Source organism: Equus caballus, chromosome 2 (assembly GCF_041296265.1).
Source record: "Equus caballus isolate H_3958 breed thoroughbred chromosome 2, TB-T2T, whole genome shotgun sequence".
NCBI classification, from domain to species: domain Eukaryota; kingdom Metazoa; phylum Chordata; class Mammalia; order Perissodactyla; family Equidae; genus Equus; species Equus caballus.
In genome coordinates this window covers 67,046,791-67,066,138 of record NC_091685.1, presented here as the reverse complement: position 1 = coordinate 67,066,138, position 19,348 = coordinate 67,046,791, and the positions used below count along the sequence as shown (strand labels likewise).

The 19,348-nt window shown below is 35.2% G+C and overlaps 2 long non-coding RNA genes across 2 annotated transcripts in view; one reads left to right on the top strand and one right to left on the bottom strand.

Annotated features, from left to right (window-relative positions):
- The window catches only part of LOC138923276 (uncharacterized), an 83,216-nt gene extending 71,399 nt beyond the window's left edge, over nt 1-11,817 (top strand). The window contains exons 3-5 of the long non-coding RNA XR_011436680.1: nt 3,434-3,585; nt 7,248-7,298; nt 8,441-11,817. This is a non-coding gene — a long non-coding RNA (uncharacterized lncRNA). The remainder of the gene's footprint in view (nt 1-3,433; nt 3,586-7,247; nt 7,299-8,440) is intronic.
- Nucleotides 8,061-19,348, bottom strand: part of LOC138923277 (uncharacterized) — a 31,621-nt gene continuing 20,333 nt past the window's right edge. Inside the window, exon 3 of the long non-coding RNA XR_011436681.1 lies at nt 8,061-8,469. This is a non-coding gene — a long non-coding RNA (uncharacterized lncRNA). The remainder of the gene's footprint in view (nt 8,470-19,348) is intronic.

Sequence of the window (19,348 nt, the reverse complement as noted above, 5' to 3'; positions counted from 1 at the left end):
CTCTAGCAAGTCCTCTACTTAACAAGGCACACAGAATATTTACTACTTCTTGCTTACTAAGTCCTCAACAAAACATCAGAGAGATGTTCCATAGAATGTCCAGATAATCAAGATCCTTCACAGTATACTGTGGCAGAATGTAGCAGAGTTAGCACAGTCCTAGGGCAAGATCATGTACTACTTACTGTCCATTTCAATGAATGCTTTAGATTTTCATTCCTGATGAGAAATGAAATGAAATACATTCACTACATTAATAGCTATTGAATTAATTTTCCCTTGCTGCTATGACTAATTACCACAAATTTAGTGGCTTGAAACAACACAGATTTATCATCTGACGGTTCTGTTGATCAGAAATCCAACACAGATCTCACTGGGATAAGATGAAGATGTCAGGCGGGGACATTCCTTTCTGGTGGCACTAGAGGAGAGTTTTCTACCTTGCTTTTTCCAGTTTCTAGATTCTGTCCACTTTCTTTGGCACATGGGCCCTCCCTCCATATTTAGAGCCAGTAATGTTGGGCCAAGTCATTCTCACACTGCCATCTCTCTGGTTCTTTCTTCTTCATTTTTTTACTTTTCAGGATGCTTATAATTACATTGGGCCTCCCTGGATAATACAGGATAATCTCCTTATTTTAAAATCTGCTGTTTAGCAACCTTAATTCCATGTGCAACCTCAATTCTCCTCTGCCATTTAACCTAACACATTCACAGGTCTTGGAGATCAAGACATAGACATCTTTGTGGGGTCTTTATTGTACCTACCACAGGAACATATCAAGTGTAGAGTCTATGTTGCTTTGTTCTAAGAAATACACCACATCTGGCACAATAGCTATGAGAATGAGCCTGTCACTTGGTTAAATACATGAAACTCCATTGTCATCTTTCATGACGCATCTGAATTTTCTTGCAGGTTGTTCGTGCTGAATTCAATGAGGAGCACAAAGCCTAATTTTTTAAAGCCTTTGACTTTGGCATCAGTTTCTACCATATGACTTGAAATGCAATAATGTTTCTGATTTACTATCCTGGCAAGGGGAAAGAGGCAGTATCAGAGACTTCTGCTTATTCTTTTCTCCCATAATGGTTCTCATCCACAGAACAGGGAACCAATGTGAGGATTCTGTCAGCTGCTAAGAATATTCGTGTTAATATAGTCAGGGATTGTTAAAATGAGGGAGTGGATGGATATATTGGATCCATACTATGGACAGACTTGGTCCAGGAGTCTATCATATGGCATCTATTATCCTCAACCCACTCTAATGTGTGGGTTATGATGATGTTTTGTTTTTCTTCTGCTGAACTTAGCTCACATGTATTTCCAATAGTTCTAAAAATATCTGTGAATTCCCATTTCTACAATATACAGTTACTTTGGATATAGGATGCAAGCTATTCAGGAAATGATTGGGGGAATAGGTCCTGTATATACTTACTGTGATATCAAGATCTTTCAAAATAAGGACCTGATTTGCCCTTGAAACTCTGCTAATACAATTTCTGAAAAGGGGGAATACCTGCTTTGTAAAGAGAGATATTTCCCTGTACATTAATTAGTGAAGCAGAACACATTACTAATGATACATATTGTGGGTAGAATTCTAAATTGATCCTTAAAATTCCTGCCCCCTGGTGTTTGCATCCTTATCTAATTCCCACACCTTGAATGTGACCAGAACTATGAATATGGTGGGATTTCACTCTTCTGATTAGGTTACTAGATAGTTCACTTTGAGTTAATCACAAGGGACATTATCTGCATGGGCTTCATCTATTCAGGTGAGCTCTTGAAAGGAACTGGGACCTTCCTGAAGTTAGAGAGACTGGAAGCATGAGAGGGTCTATGGAGGACCTGAAGGCAGATTCTATGAACTAAGAGCAGTCCTTCACCAATGGCAAGCAAGAAAAGAAAAAGGCACCTCAGCCCTGCAACTGCAAGGAACTAAATTCTGCCAACACTTGAATGAGTTTGGACAAGAGCCCCTAGATCCAGTTGAGAAACCACTCCTGGCAAACACTTTGATTTCAGTCAGCAGAGGTCCTATGCAGAGAATCCAAATAATCTGTGCCTGGACTCCTAACACAGAGAAGCTGGGAGAAAATAAAATTGTGCTCTGTTAAAACACTGAGTTTCTAGTAATTTGTTAGGCAGAAATAGAAAATTAACGCACATTTTTTTATGTTTAACAAATACTTATAATATTCCTGACAATGAATTAAACATAGTATAAAAAGTTCCTGCTAAAATTAACCAAAATGGGTCTGGCACTCTGTGTATTGTTAAGAATGTGTGTGTGTGTGTATGTTTGTGATATTTTAATTATTTTTCTATTTATGAGAAATCTCTTTAATTAATATGACAGCTATCGTCTGAATGTTTGTGTACCGCTAAAATTTATATGTTGAAATCCTGTCCCCCAAAGATGATGTTATTAGGAGGTGGGGCCTTTGGGAGGTGCTTAAGTCATGAGGGTGGAGCCCTCATGAATGGAACTAGTGTCCTTATAAAAGAGACTCCAGAGATATTCCTGCCCCTTCCACCCTGTGAGGACACAATGAGAAGGGGTTGGCTATGAACTAGGAAGAGGGCTCTCACTAGAATGCGACCCTGTTGGCTCCTTGATCTTGGACTTCCAGCCTCCAGAATTGTGAGAAATAAATTTCTGTTGTTTACAAACTACCAAGTCTGTGGTGTTTTGTTATAGCAGCCCGAACAGTCTAAGATAATGATCATAATCAACACTATTGTGACATTTCTTTGTGGTGGTCTTTATGAGCGTGTGAAATACTTGGCTTCTATTTCATACACTTTATTCATCTATATCTGAAGTAATAATGTTTGAAGATCTATTTTATATTTTAATTGCCAGAATTTTCCTGCATAATGAGTGCAATCATTTTCATTGTTATGCTCCACTATGAGTTTAAGAAAAAAATGTTTACTTCTTGTTTCAAGGAAAATATTTTGCCTTCTCCTTTGTTATAAACAGTTGAAAGAAAGCTTGATATTATTTTATTTGTTCTAATTCTAGAAGTAGATATACAATATTCTACTTGTATGAACTTAAACATATATTCTATACTATATACTATATATAGTATATTCTATATTCCATTCTATACTCTATATGTTTGTTATTGTTTTATTTTGCCTGCTTTTACATAAAATTTTACTTTAGACTGCATATCTTTCATCTTTAAAAACTTTTATACCTAACAACTAGCATGAAAGGAACATTGAAGGCACCCACTGAATTCACTGACTTCACCACCTAAATCTCCTGCCTGGTGATAATAGGAGTAATAACTGATTCAGGTGACTTGCGAAGGCAACACAACTAGTCAGTGGAACAACCACATTGTCTGAAACAGAGTTCACTACTTTTGGACCATATCGCTGACTATGTTTTTTTTTTTTCAGATCTTTATAGAAATGAAACAAATGACAGAGAAAAACTCACTTATCTGTTTCTGAAAGTCAGTATGCTGTACAAAAGAAAACATCCTTCAGGAACTGCAATGCTGATGTAAAACATAGCAAAATAAAACAAAAACAGAATTTTGAGTTTTCAGGTAAAGTCAATCAATCAAATCACATCATGTAAAGTACCTGAGGTGTCCTGGAAGCTTGGAAAATTAAATATTGATTATATGGAGTATCCTTTATAGCTTCTAGTTCATTATCCTACATAGTCACTGTTTGCAGATTTTCCTTACTTCATTGAGGGTAATAAAGTAGAATGAATCAGTATTCCTTACTTTCCAGAATACAGCTAAACAGAAATACAAATAAAAGCAAGAACATTTCTATATATAAATTTGCTTACCTGTGGCTTAGGAAAGAATTTCTATGGCTGAGATTTTATATATGTCGTGATAGCCAGGGTAGAATTGAACTGGAAGTGATTGACAGAGAAGACATTTATAGGAGAAAATACATAATTTATAAAGGCATAAATGGGTTTATGAAGTTCAGAGAAAATAAACAGCTTTGTTACCTTCTGTGAGAAAAGAAGAAAAATTGGGAACTAACAAGAGATGAATAGTTTAAGTAAGAGTATACACTGAAGTATGTAATTGATGAGAGGCTTGAATAATTAGGCTATTTAATCTAATCCTCAAATGAATACAATGTAGATTATTACTCTAATTCTCAGACAAGGAGCTGCAAACTTAACAGTAGGAAGGAGATTAAAAGTTACTAATGGGGCTGACCCAGTGGCATAGTGGTTAAGTATACATGCTCTGCTTTGGCAGCCCTGGGTTCGTGGGTTCAGATCCTGGGCAGGGACCTAGCACAACTAATCAAGCCACACTGTGGTGGTGTCCCATATACAAAATAGAGGAAGATTGGCACAGATGTTAGCTCAGGGCCAATCTTCCTCATCAACACAGAAAACATTACTGAAAAAACCTTTCAAGAAAAAATATGTTTTCGTCATTGTTTATTGCAGGTCCCTGTCTCAGCTCTTTGCTTTTTTACCAGATGGCTCAAACTTATATAAGATAAATGTGCCATGGGTGGAAGGAGTGGGGCTTGCAGACTGGTCATGGCTCCCACATCCTGCTCTGAGAGGTACCACAGCAAATCGTTTGAAAGCATGGTCTCTAGAGCCAGTCTCTCTGGTTTCTAATGCCAGTTTACTCACCTATGAGTGCCTGACCTTGGGAAAATTACTTAACCTCTGATTGCTCAACTATAACTCGGATTCCTCAACCATGCTAATTGTAGGATCTACCTCCCAGGGTTATTATAAGGATCAAATGAGATAATGCTTTTAATGCATGTAAAACAGTGCCTAGTGCATATTAAGAACCATATAAGGAGATATATTAAATGAAAATAAATATATTTACTCCTTTTACGTTTAACATACTCCATAGTGTAGCAATCACCACATCAACTTCCCAGAAAGGGAACAACATGAAATTTTTTGAAAAGTCATGGAATTTGAAATAACTCAGCATGAAATTAGCCAAATAAATTTGAGAAACATGTTATAGTTATTACGTAGACAACAATAAGTTTTCCTTAAAATAGATATAATAGAGAAAGGAAACATAATTATACCAAACCTGGTGGTACTAATGAGGTTTACCATTATTTTATGCTGTCTTGTAAGTGCCACCTACAGTCATAGATGGAGACAGTGAACCTCAGTTATATTAGCTGAATAATTTATAATCACTGTATCTAAGTGATACAAAATATGAGGAAAAAATGAAAATAAAAAATGAGGATGTTTACGTAGTTGTTTCATCTTCTTTATACTGTTTGTATCTTGGTATTTCAATATTTAAATGCTATCTCACATTTTTGACAAAGTATAGAGACAAATATTGAGAGCTTTGCAAATTTACAGGCATTTGGGAGTTAAAATAATTTCTGAAAAGTGTTCCTATTATGTAACAATTGTTTGGTGTCATCACTAAAGCACACTCAGTACAAAACAAAGATTTAATCATAGCCTAAGCCTATTGTCTTCATTAAAGTTTCACTAATGAGCAACTGCTAAGGCAATATCTCATTCTGAAAATAAGAAAGCTCTAGTTTCAAATTTACATGCATTTAAATTAGTATTTAAATGTATTCTATAAACATGTATCAGGCTATTATTCAGTATGATCATTGTTGTGGTGATTATTATGCACCACTCAGTGAACACTCACTGTGTATTAAGAGACTTACTAAATACAGTGCGTTTAACCCTGTACATTTCTGATGACTTTTTTTTCCCCACAACAACACAGAATATATTATAACATCTTCCTTCATATAGTGATAAAAGGTTAAAGGAATCTGGTGTATTTTTCATTTCTGTTTCCTAACAGTTTTGTCTATTCACTGGAATTTAAGAACTCAGGAAAATTTAATTTTTTTTTTAAGTATACCTAATTGGTAGCTTGGTTTGCTATTTTTCTTGTTAATTTGTAGGTTTCATTCTAAGACTATACCATTTTAAAAAAACAAATATTTTTAATATTTTTTAATCTGGTTATTTGATTAATGTTCTCTATATATTATGCAATTTTTCTGTTTTTATCTGATTTATTTGATTTATATTTTATAACTTATTTAAAATACTTTTTTATTGATTTTGAAATAATACACTCATTATTATATAATGCAACTCTACAAAACAACATTGAATATCTTAGTTGAAACATTATTTTACATATCCAAAACTGCTTTTTATTTTGGTTAGATTATTAAATATTTTGGTTGGTAATTTTTCAGTGCTTTCCTTCAGTTGCATAACTTGGATATCAATGCAATTGTTTAGACAAAACATCATTGAAGAGCTGAAACATGCACATTCAACCACTTGCCTTGTTCCTGTGAAAGTCTATAAAAAACAAACTGAGAAATAAACAGTCACCACAGAATTAATGTCACTGAACACCAAACACTGTTCAATACTAAATATTGTAGTTGGAAGTACGTTAACTTGGACATTTCTTCAAAGTGAGGAACTTTGCTAACGTAAAATCATTTGATTAGAATAATTATAGTTCAAAGGTTTTTGTTTCAAAAAGAAATCTTTTAAAATCTTGCTATCGTCAAATTTCTCAGTGAAACAGTGAGCACATGGGTTATGAATAAAATACTTTGTGGTACAAGATGTTTTGCCAAAAATCCACAAATTCAACAGACGGCAATTCAATGAGGTATTGAATTATGTTGACATTATTGGTCTTGTAACTAAAAGTCGTTTATCACTGCATTAGAATGCATTTCTTTTTTTATATACTAATGAAAATAAATTAACATAAAAGTACAAGTAAAGGGTATTATATTTTTCTATTAATAGCTATTTTGCACTTCAATATTTGATTGATTTTCTATTATAAATTTGTATTGAAGTCCATTTCCAGAAAATTTACTGATAATGAAATAAGTGCAAAAGCCTAATGCAACTTCAAACATTAATAACTTCAGAAATATGAATACTACAATGAAAAAATTGAAAATTATTTATATTTCATTAGCACACTAGTTTTGTAAACTTTGTATAATTTTTTTAACAATTGCCATCTGTGATCAAAAGGGCTGAAAAATTTACTCTTCAAAATCTGCAAAATTAAGTAAGTGAAAAATAAAAATATATAGTTGTTTTAAATGATTTATGTGTAATTTGTAGCACTCATACTTCTGAAGATATTAAAGCTAAAAATAACATAAGATTTGGGGGACAGTCTTTATGTTGCTAAAATATATTTTTTTCTTTAAATAGAGCTTCTACCTCAAAGTGGATCAAACTCTATCAAATTGATCATGTTATCAGGTACTTCTTAAATCTTATCTAGATAACTTCAATATGTATTTTTAGTTGACATTTTTATTGAAGTAATTGAAGATTTGCATACAGTTGTAGAAAAATAATAGAGAAGATCCCATGAGCACTCCATCTAGCCCTCTCTCCTCCATGGTAACATTTTCAGAACTGCAATATGATATCACAACCAGGATATTGACCTCAATACAATCCACCCATCTTATTTCGATTTCTTGAGTTTTGCTTGTACTCATTTGTGTGTGTGTGTGTGCACTTGCATACATGTATTTAACTTGATACAATTTTATCACATGTGTAGGTTCATGTACCCATTACCATAGTTGAGGTACTTAACAGTTCCAGCATCAGAAAGGTCTTTCATGTTTCCCTTCTATAACTATACCCACTTCTCTTCCACTCCACCCACTGTTCCCCAACTCAACATTTCAAAGATGTTATATAAATGGTGTCATGCAGTATGTAAATTTTGTGGATTTGCTTTTTTCGCTCAACATAATTTCCTGGAGAATCATTTAAGTTGTGTTTATGCTTTTATTACTGAGTAGTATTCTCTGGAAGGGAGGTACCAGAGTTGTTTAATCACTCTGCTATGAGAGACATCTGGGCTGATTCCAGTTTTTGGCTATTACAGATAAACTGAGGTATGTTTATCTGAGCAAAAATTAATTCGATTTGGGCAGCAGAAAATCAAAAGTGGTTAGAAGCATTCTACCAACATAAGCTAGGGGAATAACTTATATAGAGAAGGAGTGCAAACAAAGAAATTATTTTATTGGCTGTAGTGTAAAGCTTAGTTGGTTTTTTGTGATTAGTTGTCCTTAGGTTTTGATTTTGTAACACTGATGCATTTACAGGCTTAGATTTTGGTTTGCTTACATGGACCACTAAGGCATTGCAGTCACTCAGTTTAATGGTTTCCTTGTTTAGTTAATTTAACAATTCTCTCCTCTGATTATCCTCTTGAATATGAGATATTGACCAAAAATTTGGCATTAGCACCACTCAGTCACCATCAGTTTTAAGCTGTTCTTGTTTCATTGTGAAACTTGTAGGTTATGATGTCAGGTTCATGGAAGAACTGTTTTTGCTGTTCATCTCCTTGTTCATCTTGTTTCTGTTTCTCCAAGCAGAGTGTGACCATATGATGTACTGAAGATGGCTGTGAACATGAATTGAAGATCTTTGAGTCTTAAGAGAACACAGAACACCAGGGAAACTATAATGAAGACTATCAGGAGACTATAAGGAGGATAATACTAAGAAACAGAAGTATACTCCTTAACCAGGGCCCCAGTGAACCAAACCAGTTCATACCAAACAAATAAAAGAGTGTACCTGAATGGACATCAACCTGTTTTAGTCAAGTGGCTTGTTTGTTAATTCCTTGCATTTGCTACAGTACCGAAGGTTTTTATCCAGGTATAGCAGGACGTGTTTTCTATGGCACAGACTCCTTATTCAGTCAATGAGTAATCTAAAGTAATTCTATTATCTAAAACCACCTTAGCAAGAAATCCTGGGGACCTCTGTTGTATAGCTATGGCCTTGGCAGTAAATTCAGTAATATTTGCCAGAGATGAGGATCCTTGTCTTCCAGTGCATTAACACAGAGAAAAGGCAAGTGATAAAAGGGCAAAAGGAATAAAAATTTCATATTGGAGATGAAGTTCTTGATCTATGATCTTGGGAGAGCTGTCCACCTCGAGATGTCATCTGCTTCTGGGGAGGAACCACTCTAGACAATTTTAATTTTAAATCTCCAGCTGGTGTGTAGTTCCAAGAGTCTGGATGAGCCCTTTTTAATTGGGAGATGTGGACTGAAGGTTAAAGTCCCTGAAGTTTGGCTGCCATCTGGTAGTGAGGAGGGCTTGTTATGGTCCCTCCAAGGAGTTCAGGGGTAGTCTTTGCTTTTAGTGTTTCCAAAACAGAAGGGTGGGAGAAAATTGGAAACGTTGTTTGGGGAGTCATAGCCAGATATCTGAGGAAAGTGGAGGAATTCAGGATCCACGCCCTTATTTCTAACAACAATAATCACAGTAAGACTAATTCATTTTCAAAACAACCCTAGTCTCATTAAAATTGGTCTAATTATTTACATAAGTGCAGCAAGAATAATTATTGACCAGATAGAACCTTTTAAAATCTGCCTTGCTGGAACTTTTCATAAGGAATCTTGGATTGGAATTTTAAAGCCTCTCTAGACTAAGAAGCCAAGTCAAGGGCTTACCATCAGACTTCACCTGGAATACCTATAGATTTGGGGTAATTTTCTCATCTTGAGGTCCCTAAGGTATCCTGAGGATTCTGAGCCTGCCAGGAAGTGACCTTCCTTACTCATCAGGTGAGGCTACCAGAAACCCTAAAAATAAGATACCAGGATGGTTTTTCTAAGGGGTTTTATTGGCTCCAGAAAGTCATCCTTCATTCCCTAAAATTGTCTAGCGATGTCTTATTTTATGCATATTCTCAAATATGGCACTCTAGTCAAAGCCTTGGTAATATAACCAATGTTTCCAATTGTGTCTTGTTATAAGGAGAACAGATTTTTATTGAATTTATGCAAGTTATACTGGCATGGAAACAAGAATACTCAATAAGTTTCTGAATTCTAGAGGGATCAGGTAGGGAGAAAAAGTAAATGTTTCAATTCTGTTTATAAACGTATACTTACCAAATTGTTGTGAGTCAGATAGCTTAAGAGAATCAAGAAAAAGGTTTCCTTAAATTTCAAAAAACAAAACATTAAGGAACCAGCAGTGTTTCAAAGAAAAATCTATTAAAAAATTGTAATTATCCCTATCAGTTCATTCAATCCCATGTTATTAATTCTTATTCTGCTTAAATCCAGTTTTTCCATTTGTTCTGGAAATTCTTACCCATTTCATTGTTATGATATTAAAGTTGTCAGAAACCTGTATTCTAGAGTACTTGTCAGAGTCCTTTCCGTGAATCTCTCTGAAGATGAAGCACTAGTGCAAAAGCATCAGAGTAAAACATTAACTGTCTGCGAGTGACAAACACAAAAAAATGGCTGCAATTGAGATCTGAAGAAAGCTCATTTGATAAAGAAGTGTAGTTATTTCTGTAGCATATAAAAGTTATGATAGCAACTTGGCAGCAAGAGTATTGACAAATTTCTACGAACTTCAAACAATTTCTGTAATACTTATTTTAGTGACATATATCTATACACATATAACCTAAAATTTATCATCACGTCTTATTTGACATTGCATCCCATGTAATTTAACATATCGAATAAACCAAGGTAATTTAACACCTCTCCAAGTGAGAAACAAATCATTTAAAAATTTCCAGGGGCCCCCAAAGGGAGGGTTAGTTTAAGGTAAAAAAGACTCTATTTATAATTTGATTTGGGAAAATCAAAAATGTCAAGAAGTTTGAATATTTGACTAAATAGGATCACAGGTCATTATGAAATAATACTTAATTATCTAATTAACCAACGTGACAATAGAAGATTTTAAAGACAAATATTGAAGGTTACATAGTTATGAACAAAAGTCAACTCTTTTAGTATTGAGAAGATTTAGTTTTACCAAGTAATCAAAGACCTGATAAAGACAACATGAAGCACAGGAAATTATTTTGGTAAGATGCAAAATCTTCTCTTTCCAGACAGATTACCCAAAAAGTAAAGAAAAAATTTCACAATCTCTTATCAAGCACATACCAATTATTCAAGAAAACTTTATCCTTTTAACAGAGAGAAAATCAAATTCTAATTTTACACCAGTGTACTTTTAATATTGACTCATTATTTAAAAACTTTAAATCTATTTCAATCTTAGCCAGCTTGACCACACATAAAATTCCTTTCCCAAGGTTTCTTTTCTGCAAACCTTCTAAAACTTCTTAAATATTCATTCAGGTTTTTTCTTATATTTTACTTTTTCTCATTCTGAAAGAACTAGTCATTCTACTTTAGGCCAAAAGCAGTCTAGACAAAAGATTAGAGCTGCATTTCTGTTTTCATAAAGACTCAATTTGTAAGAAAGTGCAGTTGTTTTTAATTCCTCATAGACTTGGGTTGTAACCTGAATGATAGCAAGAGGTCAACCACCCATCCACCTACATTATCTTCAATTTTTTTCTTTACATCAGGTTAGAAATTTGAAGTAAAATGGAAACAAAAGATTTCTGTCTGAGGGGAGAAGGTCTAAAAAAAGAGCTCCTATTAAACTCTGAACAAAGGCTTCCAATATGGCCAACTTTTGACCATAGAGCTAGTAAGTGATGAAGAAATGATTCATATTCAGGTTGGCCTCTTACAATGGGTCACAGTATATTATTTAACTAAAATAATGTGGAGTCAGTAATGGTAACTGGATGCAAAATATGAGGAAGATATTTGACAGCATCATGCGTAAAGTATGGAGGGAAATTCTATCAAGATCCTATTGTATTAGGATTTTTTCGTCAAAATATGTAATTTTACTTTTCAATATTGTATTTTTCATCAATAAACGTACTATTGAATTTTAAACAGTTTCTGCTTCTTCATTTACTATTCTCATGTTTTCCTTTAGCTTCCCGAATATTTTGATCATATTTATAACTTCTTGTTTTAAGTTTTTACCTGCCAATGCCATCATCTCTCTAATGTACTGTTTTTATTAATTGATTTTTCTTCTAATTTTGGTCATTTTTTTGTTTATTGCAGGCCTGACAATATATTTTATTTTAAATTTTGTGTTCTCAGGTATTAGATTTTGTTATATTCCCTTAAGTAGTGTTAGACTTTGTTCTAATGTACAGCTAAGGCATTTGGAATCAAATGAGCCCTTTCAATTCTTGCTTATAGGAATTTTTAGGGCATGTCCAGAGAAGACATTTAGCCCAGAGTTTATTTAGCCCTACTACTTAACCAACATAATTCTCAGTTCTCTACCCAACATCCTTTGTATTATGAAGTCTTTTCACTCTTGCTGGTGGGAACATGAATTATTCCCTTCTACCTAGAAGAGAGTGTGAAAGTGTATCCAGGTATTAACAGTTTTACAAAAACAAGACACTAAAGCTCTCCTGGCACATAGGCCTCAACCACTTATCTATCCACACAATGACGTCTCTCTGCAATATCTCTATATCATTCTATTGGTATTTTTTTTCAGTAAAAACTGACTTTTTAATTTTTTAAGGGGCATATGTTCATGAAGTATATATTCAAGACAGAGAAGTTTAAAAATAAGATAAATATCCCAAGAGGCATCACCACCTATGCATCATTCCTGTTGAAATTTTGGAAAACATTCTTTTGAATATCTTTTTCTTCTGGAGGTCTCCTTATATAATTATACATTTATTTACATAGGCTCATATTGCACACAACTGTTTTGTAGCATACTGTTGCTTTTAACAATATGTCATAGAAATATTTCTATGTCAATAAGTATGGATCTACACCATCTTTTTTAAAAAAATTGAGTTCATAATAGTTTACATCATTGTGAAGTTTCAGTTGTACGTTATTTCTGGTGTCACCACATAAGTGCTCCCCTTCACCCCCTGTGCCCATTCCCCACTCCCCTTCCCCTGGTAACCACTGTTTTCTTTGGGTATGTGTTTGTTAATATTCCACACATGAGTGAAATCATATGGTGTTTGTCTTTTTCAGTCTGGCTTATTTCACTTAGCATAATTCCTTCTGGGTCCATCCATGTTGCTGCAAGTGGGATAATTTTGTCATTTTTGTGGCTGAGTAGTATTCCATTGTGTATATATACCACATCTTCTTTATCCAATCATCAGTCAATGGGCACTTGGATTGTTTCCGTGTCTTGGCTATTATGAATAGTACTGCAGTGAACATAGAGAAACATATGTTACTTTGGATTATTGATTTCAAGTTGTTTGGGTGGATACCAAGTAGTGGGATAGCTGGGTCATATAGTATTCCTATTTTTAGTTTTTTTGAGGAATCTCATACTGTTTTCCATAGTGGGTGCACCAGTTTGCACTCCCACCAGCAGTGTATGAAGGCTACCTTTTCTCCACACCCTCTCCAATGTTTGTTATTTTTAGTCTTAGTGATTAAGGGCATTTTAACAGGTGTAAGGTAATACCTTAGTGTAGTTTTGATTTGTATTTCCCTGATGATTAGTGATGTTGAACATCTTTTCATGTGTTTATTGGCCATCTGTATATCTTTTCTGGAAAAATGTCTGTTCATATCCTCTGCCCATTTTTTGATCAGGCTGTTTGCTTTTTTGTTGTTGAGTTGTATGAGTTCTTAATATATTACAGAGATTAATCCCTTGTTGGATATATGATTTTCAAAAATTTTCTCCCAATTGGTGGGTTGTCTTTTTGTTTTCATCCTAATTTCTTTTGCCTTGCAGAAGCTCTTTAGTCTGACAAAGTTCCAATTGTTTATTTTGTCTTTTGTTTGCCTTGTCTGAGAAGACAAGGTATTCAAAAAGATCCTTTTAAGTTTGATATCAAAGAGTGTACTACCTATATTCTCTTCCAGGAGGTTTCTTTTTATGAGGAATATTAGCCCTGAGCTAAGATTCACTGCTAATCTCCCTCTTTTTGCTGAGAAAGATTGGCCCTGCACTAACATCTGTGCCCATCTTCCTCTACTTTATATTTGGGATGCCTGCCACAGCATGGCCTGATAAGCTGTGCATAGGATCTAAGCCAGCAAACCCTGGGCAACTGAAGTGGAACACACAAACAAATCACTATGCCACTGGGCAGGCTCCTTCCAGACTTTTATGGTTTCAGGACTTATCTTCAAGTCTTTGATCCATTTTGAGTTTATTTTTGTGTATGGCATGATACAATGGTCTACTTTCATTGTTTTGCCTGTGGCTGTCCAGTTTCCCCAACATCATTTACTGAAAAGACTATCTTTTCTCATTGTATGTTCTTGGCACCTTTGTTGAAGATTAGCTGTCCATGGACGTGAGGTTTTATTTCTGGCCTTTCAGTTCTGTTCCAATGATCTTTGTGTTGTTTTTGTACGAGTACCTTGCTGTTTTGATCACTATGGCTTTGTAGTACATTTTGAAGTCAGGGATTGTGATGCCTCCAGCTTTGTTGTTTTTTCCTCAGTACTTCTTTAGCAATGTAGGGTCTTGGGTTGCCCCATATGAATTTTAAGATTTTTTGTTCTATTTCCATAAAGAATGTCATTGGGATTCTGATTGAGATTGTGTTGAATTTGAAGATTGCTTTGGGTAGTATGGAAATTTTAACTATGTTTATTCTTCCAATCCATGTGCATGGAATCTCTTTCCATCGCTTTATCTCATCATCTATTTTTCCAATAATACCTTATAGTTTTCATTGTATAAGTTCTTCATTTCATTGGTTAAATTTATTCCTAGATACTTTATTCTTTTTGTTGTGATTTTAAATGGAATTGTATTCTTGAGTTCTCTTTCTGTAAGTTTGTTATTAGAGTATAGAAATGCAACTGATTTTTTAAAGTTGATTCTGTACCCTGCAACTTTACTGTAGTTGTTAATTATTTCTAATAGTTTTGTGATGGATTCTTTAGCGTTTCTGTATATAAGATCAAGTCATCTACAAACAGCAAGGGTTTCACTTCTTCCCTCCTTTGTCTTGTTCCTGTTGTCAGAGGTATGGTGTTCAGTTTTTCCCCATTGAGTATGATGTTGGCTGTGGGTTTGTCATATATGGCCTTTATTATATTGAGGTAATTTCCTTCTATACCCATTTTGTTAAAGAGTTTTAATCATAAATATCTGTTGAATCTTGTCAAATGCTTTCTCTGCATCTATTGAGATGATCATGTGGCTTTTATTCCTCTTTTGTTAATGTGGTGTATCACATTGTTTGATTTGCAGATGCTGTACCATCCCTGTGTCCCTGGTATAAATCTCACTTAATCATGACGTATGATCTTTTTTGATGTCTTGCTGTATTTGGGTTGCCAATATTTTGTTGAGGATTTTGCATCTTTGTTCATCAGTGATATTGGCCTGTAGTTTTCCTTTTATGTGTCATCCTTGTCAGGCTTTGGTATCAGAGTGATGTTGGCCTCATAGAATGTGTTAGGAAGTGTTTCATCTTTCCTAATTTTTTTCAATAGCTTGAGAAGGATAGGTAGTAAATCCTCTCTGAAAGTTTGGTAGAATTATCCAGGGAAGCCGTCTGGTCATGGGCTTTTATTTTTTGGGAAGTTTTTGATTACTGTTTCAATCTCTTTACTTGTGATTGGCCTATTCAAATTATCTATTTCTTCTTCTTTTTTTTTTTTTTTTTGAGGAAGATTAGCCCTGAGCTAACCTACTGCCAGTCCTCCTCTTTTTTTGCTGAGGAAGCCTGGCCCTGAGCTAACATCCATGCCCATCTTCCTCTACTTTATATGTGGGACGCCTTCACATGGTGTGCCAAGTGGTACCATGTCCACATCCGGGATTTGAACTGGCAAACTCCAGGCCTCTAATAAGCGGAACATGCGAACTTAACTGCTGCGCCACCAGGCCAGCCCCTCTTTCTTCTTGATTCAGCTTTGGGAGGTTGTAAGAGTGTAAGAATTTATCCATTTCCTCTAGATTGTCCATTTTCATGGCATATAGCTTTTTGTATTATTCCCTTATAATCTGTTGTATTTCTGTGGTATCCATTGTTATTTCTCCTCTTTCATTTCTAATTTTATCTATCTGACCTTTCTCTCTTTTTTCCTTTGTACATCTGGCTAGGGGTTTGCCAATTTTGTGTATCTTCTCAAAGAACCAGCACTTGGTTTCATTGATCCTTTCTACTGCCTTTTTTGTTTCAATAACATTTATTTATGCTCTGATTTTTATTATTTATCTCCTTCTGCTGACTTTGGGCTTTGTTTGTTCTCTTTTGATTCAGTTAGGTGTAGTTTGAGATTGCTTATTTGGGATCTTTCTTGTTTGTTAAGATGAGCCTGTATTGCAATGAATTTCCCTCTTAATATGGCTTTTGCTGCATCCCATATGAGTTGGTATGGTATGTTTTCATTTTCATTTGTCTCCAGATAGTTTTTGATTTTTCTTTAGTTTCTTCAATAATCCATTGGTTGTTCAATAGCATGTTGTTTAGTCTCCACATCTTTGTCCCTTTCTCAGCTTTTTTCTTCTAATTTATTTCCAGATTCATAGCATTGTGATTGGAAAAAATGCTTGTTATTATTTCCATTCTTAAATTTATTGAGACTTGCTTTGTTTCCCAACATATGGTCTATCCTTGAGCATGTTCAAAGAGCACTTGAGAAGAATGTGTATTCTGCTGTTTTTGGATGGAGTGTTCTGTATATGTCTATTAAGTCCAATTGGTCTAGCATTTCACTTACTTCCACTGTTTCCTTGTTGATTTTCTATCTAGATGATTCTTCCATTGATGTGAATGGAGTGTTGAGGTCCCTTAATATTATTGTGTTATTGTTATTATATTCTTTTAGGTTTGTTAATAGTTGCTTTATTTACTTTGGTGCTTCTGTGTTGGGGGCATAGATATTTATAAGTGCTATGTCTTCTTGGTGGAGTGTCCCTTTGATCATTGTATACTGCCCCTCTTTGTCTCTCTTTACTTGTCTTATCTTGAAGTATATTTTGTCAGATATAAGTATTGCAACACCTTCTTTCTTTTGTTTGCCATTAGCTTGGAGTATCGTCTTCCATCCCTTCACTCTGAGCCTGTGTTTGTCATTAGATCTGAGATGTGTTTCCTGGAGACAGCATATTGTTGGGTCTTGTTCTTTAATCCATCTCGCCACTCTGAGTCTTTTTATTGGAGAATTCAATCCATGTACGTTTAGGGTGGTTATCAATATATGAATGCTCAATGCTGCCATTTTATCACTTGTTTTCCAGTTCTCCTGCATTACCTTTGTTTCTCATCCTGCGCATTTTGGTCTGCCAATTGAGTTATGTAGTTTTTTATGATGTGTTTCTTCATTTTCTCCTTATTTATTATTTGTGTCTCTGTTCTGCTTTTTTGGTTAATGGTTACCATGAGTTTTGTATTCAAAACCTCATAGATAAGATAGTCCATTTTCTGACAGCCTCTTATTTCCTTAGGATAAACTGATTCAGTCCCTTTCCTCTTCCCCTCCTAAGTTGTTTTTCTCATGTCTCATTCCATCTTGTGCTGTGAGTTTGTGATTTAAATGAGCAGATTCTCTTTGTTTTTGGTGTTGTCCTTCCCTTTACCTTTAATGTTATTCTTGAGTATTTGCTAACCTGTTCTGATGTATAGCTACAATTTTCTGATTTTGTAAAACTATTTATCTCCTTACTCTGTGCTTTGTAACCCCTTTCTTCCTGTTCTTTTTTTTTTTTTCTTCAGGTATGAGGGTCTTCTTGAGGATTTCTTGTAGGGGGGTCTCGTGGCTATGAGCTCTCTTAGCTTTTGTTTATCTGGGAAGGTTTTTATTTCTCCACCACATCTGAAGTATATTTTCTCTAGATGGAGTATTCTTGCCTGAAAGTTTTGTCCTTTGAGAATTTGAATATATCATTCCAGTCTCTCCTAGCCTGTAAGGTTTCTGCAGAGAAATCCACTGAAAGCTTGATAGTGGTTGCTTTGTAGTTTATTTTCTTCTGCTTTGCTGCCCTTAGGTTTTTTTCTTTGTTATTTACTTTTACCAGTTTTACTGCTATGTATCTTGCAGTAGGTCTTTTTACATTAAGGCATTTAGGAGATCTGATAGCTTCTTCCACATGGATTTCCATCTCTTTCCCTAGGTTTGGGAAGTCCTCTGCAATTATTTCTTTGTACAAGCTTTCTGTTTCATTATCCTTCTCTTCTCCCTCTTCTGCTCCATTCTCCTTCTTGTTTTCCTCTGGAATACCTATAATTCTTATGTTGCATTTCCTAGTTGAGTCTGATATTTCTTGGAGACTTTCTTCATTTACTTTTAGTCTTAGTTCTCTCTCCTCCACTATCTGGAGCATTTTGACGTGTCTATCCTTGATTATGCTGATTCGCTCCTCTATGATGTTCACTCAAGCATTCAGAGAATCCATATTTTGTTTTATCCCTTCCATTGTGTCTTTAATCTCCAATATTTCTGATTGATTCTTCTTTATAGTTTCAATCTTTTTTGTGAAGTAGCTCCTGAACTCATTGAATTGTTTCTCTAAATTGTCTTTTAATTCATTGAGTTTTCTGATCATAGCTATTTTGAATTCTCTGTCATTCAGATTACATATTTCTGTGTCTTCAGGACTGATTTCTGTGTACTTGTCATTTTCTCTCTGGTCTGCAGATATAACTTTTGAGACCACTACAGGGTGTAGCTCTGTTCTTGCCCATTGTGGTATTATTTGGTCACAGTTACTGCCTATCACCACTATGTGGGGGTCAGGAGCCACGTGTTCTGAGCCCTCTGCATTCTCCTGAGATCCCAGGTGCTGGGCAGGATTGGGGAGGGGCACATTCTTCTGATGTTCTCATGGTTTTCTTGTTCTTCCCTCATTATCTGCTCTTCTGGAGTGTTGGCTTGATGGGGTCACCCGCACATTAGCTTTCACCTCAGTAGGGGCTTTCCCCTAGGCTGCAAAGACCCTCAGTGATCTTTGATGTTCCTGCAAACAAACGTCCCCTCCTCTCTTCCTTCCCTCTTGGAAGCTGCCTTTGGTCCTGGATCCCAGTCTTTTGGGGAGGGAATGAACTTTTCTCTTCCCCTATTCCACCTCCTCACAGGGGGGCTCCAGCCTCTCTTCCCTTCATCATATGGCTGCATGGGTCTCTCAGACATATTTTGTGTTGTTTTTGGATGTCCTCTGTTGGAGTATGAATGGCTTTTTCATTGTAGGGTGGAGGGGAGAGATTACTGGGAAAGCTCACTCCGCCATGATGCTGACATCACTCTACAGCATCTTTTTATGGATTTCTTTTGTATAGATGTATAAAGATGTGAGTCTTTTTCATCCTTTTGCTGGGGACTTGGTTACTCTTTTCAATTTGAAAACAGATGTCTTCCAGTCCTTGAAAATTTTCTAAATAATTTCTTTTTTATTTCCTGCCATCAGCTATGTCTATTCTGTTGTTCTGGAACTCTTATTTTTTGG